General features: G+C 38.6%; 1 protein-coding gene across 1 annotated transcript in view; it reads left to right on the top strand.

The window, feature by feature from the left end:
* snx25 (sorting nexin 25) overlaps window positions 1-6,000 on the top strand; it is a 454,529-nt gene that overhangs the window by 315,640 nt on the left and 132,889 nt on the right. The window lies entirely within an intron of this gene.

Here is a 6,000-nt window from a genome sequence, read left to right as displayed (position 1 = left end):
TCCACTTTATCCACTTTGATATTTGTTTAGGGCTCTGATCTACAGTTAGGTCCATAAATATTTGGACAGAGACAACTTTTTTTCTGATTTTGGTTCTGTACATTACCACGATGAATTTTAAATGAAACAACTCAGATGCAGTTGAAGTGCAGACTTTCAGCTTTAATTCAGTGGGGTGAATAGAACGATTGCATAAAAATGTGAGGCAACTAAAGCATTTTTTTAACACAATCTCTTCATTTCAGGGGATCAAAAGTAATTGGACAAATTAAATAACTGGAAATAAAATGTTCATTTCTAATACTTGGTTGACAACCCTTTGCTGGCAATGACAGCCTGAAGTCTTGAACTCATGGACATCACCAGATGCTGGGTTTCCTCCTTTTTAATGCTCTGCCAGGCCTTTACTGCAGCGGTTTTCAGTTGCTGTTTGTTTGTGGGCCTTTCTGTCTGAAGTTTAGTCTTCAACAAGTGAAATGCATGCTCAGTTGGGTTAAGATCAGGTGACTTGACTTGGCCATTCAAGAATTTTCCACTTCTTTGCTTTAATAAACTCCTGGGTTGCTTTGGCTGTATGTTTTGGGTCATTGTCCATCTGTATCATGAAACGCCGCCCAATCAATTTGACTGCATTTAGCTGGATTTGAGAAGACAGTATGTCTCTGAACACCTCAGAATTCATTCGGCTGCTTCTGTCCTGTGTCACATCATCAATAAACACTAGTGTCCCAGTGCCACTGGCAGCCATGCACGCCCAAGCCGTCACGCTGCCTCCACCGTGTTTTACAGATGATGTGGTATGCTTTGGATAATGAGCTGTTCCACGCCTTCTCCATACTTTTTTCTTGCCATCATTCTGGTAGAGGTTGATCTTGGTTTCATCTATCCAAAGAATGTTTTTCCAGAACTGTGCTGGCTTTTTTAGATTATCCTTAGCAAAGTCCAATCTAGCCTTTCTATTCTTGAGGCTTATGAGTGGCTTGCACCTTGCAGTGCACCCTCTGTATTTACTTTCATGCAGTCTTCTGTTTATGGTAGACTTGGATATCGATATGCCTACCCCCTGGAGAGTGTTGTTCACTTGGTTGGCTGTTGTGAAGGGGTTTCTCCTCACCATGGAAATGATTCTGCGATCATCCACCACTGTTGTCTTCCATGGACGTCCAGATCTTTTTACGTTGCGGAGTTCACCAGTGCTTGCTTTCTTTCTTAGGATGTACCAAACTGTAGATTTTGCCACTCGTAATATTGTAGCAATTTCTCAGATGGGTTTTTTTGGTTTTCACAGCTTAAGGATGGCTTCTTTCACCTGCATGGAGAGCTCCTTTGACCTCATGTTGTCTGTTCACAGCAAAATTTTTCACATGCAAGCACCACACCTCAGATCAAATCCAGGCCTTATATGTGCTTAATTGATAATGACATAACGACGGACTTGCCCACACCTGCCCATGAAATAGCCTTTGAGTCAATTGTCCAATTACTTTTGAGCCCCTGAAATGAAGGGATTGTGTTAAAAAAATGCTTTAGTTGCCTCACATTTTTATGCAATTGTTTAATTCATCCCACTGAATTAAAGCTGAAAGTCAGCACTTCAACTGCATCTGAGTTGTTTCATTTAAAATTCATTGTGGTAATGTACAGAACCAAAATTAGAAAAAAGTTGTCTCTGTCCAAATATTTATTGCACCTAACTGTATATTATGGTTTGCAGTCACTGTGTGCTATTTCCTAATCATGCTATGTTAGCACAAAATTGTACCCATGTTTAGAAAACCTTGAACTGTACAGAAGGCATAAAATTTTGACAGCTGCACTGAACCTCAGAGCTCACCAATGGACGAGTGGATGACATCGCTCCTGTCCCAGTATCTAAGGCAATGTCTTGCGCACTCTCTCTCTTTCTCTCTCTCTCTCTCTCTCTCTCTCACCCTCTCTCGAAGTTGGACAGCGTCGACTGCAGGAACCCTCGACTGCTTCACACTTTTGCCAGTAGCTCTCCTATATTATTGTGAGTGTTTAGGTGATATTACACAGACGCTAAGTATATTCTTCCTGTAATGTATATTCTTGCTTCCTTTTAGAATCGCTCCATACCACTAGGGAAAGATATACAGGGTGGTCCAGATGTAACTATGCAACTTTTAATGCAATGCAATAATTGCATAGTTAGATCTGGACCACCCTATACTTTATTTTACATATACAGTATAAATATATTTTTGTTATAGTAAAGGCTACAATCTCTAGCAAATTTATTCCAGGGAACCTGTGCCCCCTGCTGGATACATTCCTTTCACATTTTATCTTGAGACCCGATCATTGCAGACATTTATTTACAGTACAGTATGTAGCATGTGAAGAAATGAATGGTCTGGGTTAGAATTATAGAGTAACATAATTCTAAATTCACTGAAATATTTTGTTTTGAGTTCCTCCTCCAAACAACTCCAAATGTTTGCACTGTTTCATTTCACATGTTGAAAGCCTGTTCTGCTTCCTGAAATAATACCACTTGTGGATGTTCTGATGCCGATAGAGTATTACATTAACAACAAAGACTGAAAGATAAGAGTCTGTTCTTGAGGAACCTGATGTGGTTGCATGATAGAAGAATATATAATATATATATATATATATATATATATATATATATATATTCACGGCATTCGTAGTCTGTGTCACAATCTGATTGTATGGGTGGTTACCTACCAGGTAACGCTTGTGGTTGGCCAGCAATCTGCTAACATCCGCCACGGTGCCCTCAGTTTGTGAGGAGCAGATCATAGAATGGTTGAAATAGTTTACTGTCAAATAAATGCAAAGAGTACACGACACGTGTTTCGCCCTCATTCTGGGCTCATCAGGCGTACTATTTCAACCATTCTATGATCTGCTCCTCACAAACTGAGGGCACCGTGGCGGATGTTAGCAGATTGCTGGCCAACCACAAGCGTTACCTGGTAGGTAACCACCCATACAATCAGATTGTGACACAGACTACGAATGCCGTGAATGTAATTACCCCGATCTACATGCTGTCAAATAAACGAACCACACACCGTGGCGCAACGTTAGGGGCACCGCCTCTGGCGTTGACGTCCGAGGTTCGATTCCCGAGAGGGAGTGCAGTGGAGTGTGTACACCTGATGAGCCCAGAATGAGGGCGAAACACGTGTCGTGTACTCTTTGCATTTATTTGACAGTAAACTATTTCAACCATTCTATGATCTGCTCCTCACAAACTGAGGGCACCGTGGCGGATGTTAGCAGATTGCTGGCCAACCACAAGCGTTACCTGGTAGGTAACCACCCATACAATCAGATTGTGACACAGACTACGAATGCCGTGAATGTAATTACCCCGATCTACATGCTGTCAAATAAACGAACCACACGCCGTGGCGCAACGTTAGGGGCACCGCTTCTGGCGCTGACGTCCGAGGTTCGATTCCCGAGAGGGAGTGCAGTAGAGTGTGTACACCTGATGAGCCCAGAATGAGGGTGAAACACGTGTCGTGTACTCTGCATTTATTTGACAGTAAACTATTTCAACCATATATATATATATATATATTTATTAGTGGCATCTACTTTAGACGAAATCTTTTTGGTAGAGTTTGGGAGTGAAATAGATTTATTGAGGATTCAGGGATCTGGTTATTGAATTGTTTACTTTTGAGGAAAAGCAAATATAACCATAAATAGAAAAAATGCAACACAATGGCAGGAAAAAAAAAATTAAGTAGGGAGCTCTTAGGAAAAAGATTTGTCTAGCCTCCAAGCAGACTGAATCATTAATCTGATAATTGTTGCCACACTACTATGTTTCTTCTTTCTTGGCTCTAACTGATATTTTCTAATATATCAGAAGAATGTTACCACCAATGTTTTCCAACTATAATCGGAGACGGGACTACATCAGTTTAAATTCTAATTTTGCCCACTGAGCTAATCTGCAAAATGGCACTATCTACTATAGTACATTTCCTACAGCCAGCCTCAAAGTAAGCCCAGAAAGGATGAAGGTAAAGCACTTTATGAGAAATAACTATTCTTTCTAATCCTTCAGCAACTGTACTAATAGGAATAAATCCCATAGGGCCTCATTAATTATTGTGTTGTTAGCTGCATTCAGTTAAAATAACGCAGTTGACATTACATTAAATTCTGTATAGAAAAATAGTCCACTGTTTTCAGTGTTCAGTACCCCATGTCACTGAAGTACTGTGTTTGTTTTATGTGTGTGTGTGTTTTTTTTAAATAAACAAACCATTGTTAGGAGCAAATAGAAGTCATTTATTGATTGTACACAGCTGTAGAAAATGAATGGGGCAAGTAATGAACTAATGCTGGTGTCTCTGAGATTTACAGGAATAAAATACAATTTTTTGAAGAATGGCATTTTTGATTTGGACAGTTTAAATGTATTATGCAATCATCTAAGCTGTGACTTGCACTGCTCATTTTCCACAAATAAGATCCCATTCTTCTATTCTAGTCTCATCTCCTGCTGAAGGTGCTGTCTCTTTCCTTATGGAGATGTAAATATGAATTCTTTATATGGCATCATCCACTAAGTCACAGTGGTCTCTGGGGATGCTGCTAAATGATGTTTCCTTAGTCCAGGTCGTGGCCAACCACGACACTAAGTAGATTCCTGGTAACAACAGAGACCATAAAGTTTACAGAAATGGAAGTACAAAATCACAAAAGTAATTTGAGTTTAATCAGCATAAGGATTGGCTTCACTCTTTTTAGACATCTGTTGCTTTGTTCTTCCCCACTTAATCCCACCTGGAAGTACATCAAACACAGCTGTTAATGGGTTAGGAATGATTGTGACACCAAGGCTATTTGTTAGGCATTCAAAGATTTTTGTCCAGAATTATGTTAATTTGGTGCATACCCAAAACATGTGGCCCAGTGAGGCTGTAGCTAAATTTCAGTGTTTACTGGTTTAATCTTGGCCTGGATACTATTTGGACAATTTTAAATGAGAAAGATGTGATAGATGTAAGAGTTTAAGTTACAGGGTAATTGATTGAATACAAATATGAAGCTAGACTGTATTCTATGCATGGCTGACTTCCTTTTCTGAGATATTAATTGAAAGATCCTTTTCCCACCTTACCCTGGGATCTTTGAAAGGAAGAGACTTTGAGATGTTTTTATGTTGTTAAGATACTGTCTTGAGTCTTCACAACTCATTTCTTGAATACAAATCACCATTCTTAAATGAGATCTATCAGTGTTGCTTTGTTCTGACATTATCAAAGCTAAGTGATATGTGCAGGCATTGAACATAGCTATAAAATATTTATTAAAAGTACACAGAATTACTATAGTATTTAAATTAAATATTAAGATCGTTTTTTTTTTCTGTTCTTATCTAAAATTCTGAAAATCTTCACCAAATGTTATATTTCAGAAAACATTTACTAGGATTTATAAATTTGTTGTTCATTCTAAAGCACAATTTAGCTATATTGCATATGTTCAATCTGATATTTGCAGTGTTAAACATTTTGCAATTCATTCATGCATCAGTACATTCATTTGCTGATCCTGTTTTACCCATGTTAGGGCTGAAATGTGCTAGCATCAAAAAATGGTTCCAGAAACATCAATTACAAGGAACACACCAACTACTGAATGGGGTACCAGTCAATTACAGGACACATTAATGCACAACCACACTCATTCACTGTGAATCAGCATTAGATATGCCAATTAACCTCAAGGATTAATTTTTAGTATATAAAAGGTAAGCAGAGTAAAAACAGGCAAACCTTATGCATAGTGTTCTCATCAAGAATAGATACTGGGTACCTCGCAAACCATGGGGACACTAAAGCTATAAATTCTACCGATTCCAATAAAGCAATAACAAAAGTATAACAATTTGAATATGTATAGTGCCGTATTTAATGATGTTTCTCAACTCTTTTCTGTTGTAGTGTATGTTGGAGAGGATTTGGAAAATGATTCTTTTTCCTT

This window comes from Erpetoichthys calabaricus, chromosome 5, assembly GCF_900747795.2.
Source record: "Erpetoichthys calabaricus chromosome 5, fErpCal1.3, whole genome shotgun sequence".
NCBI classification, from domain to species: domain Eukaryota; kingdom Metazoa; phylum Chordata; class Cladistia; order Polypteriformes; family Polypteridae; genus Erpetoichthys; species Erpetoichthys calabaricus.
Note: the sequence above shows the minus strand (reverse complement) of the source record. Positions and strands in the feature narration are given on the sequence as shown.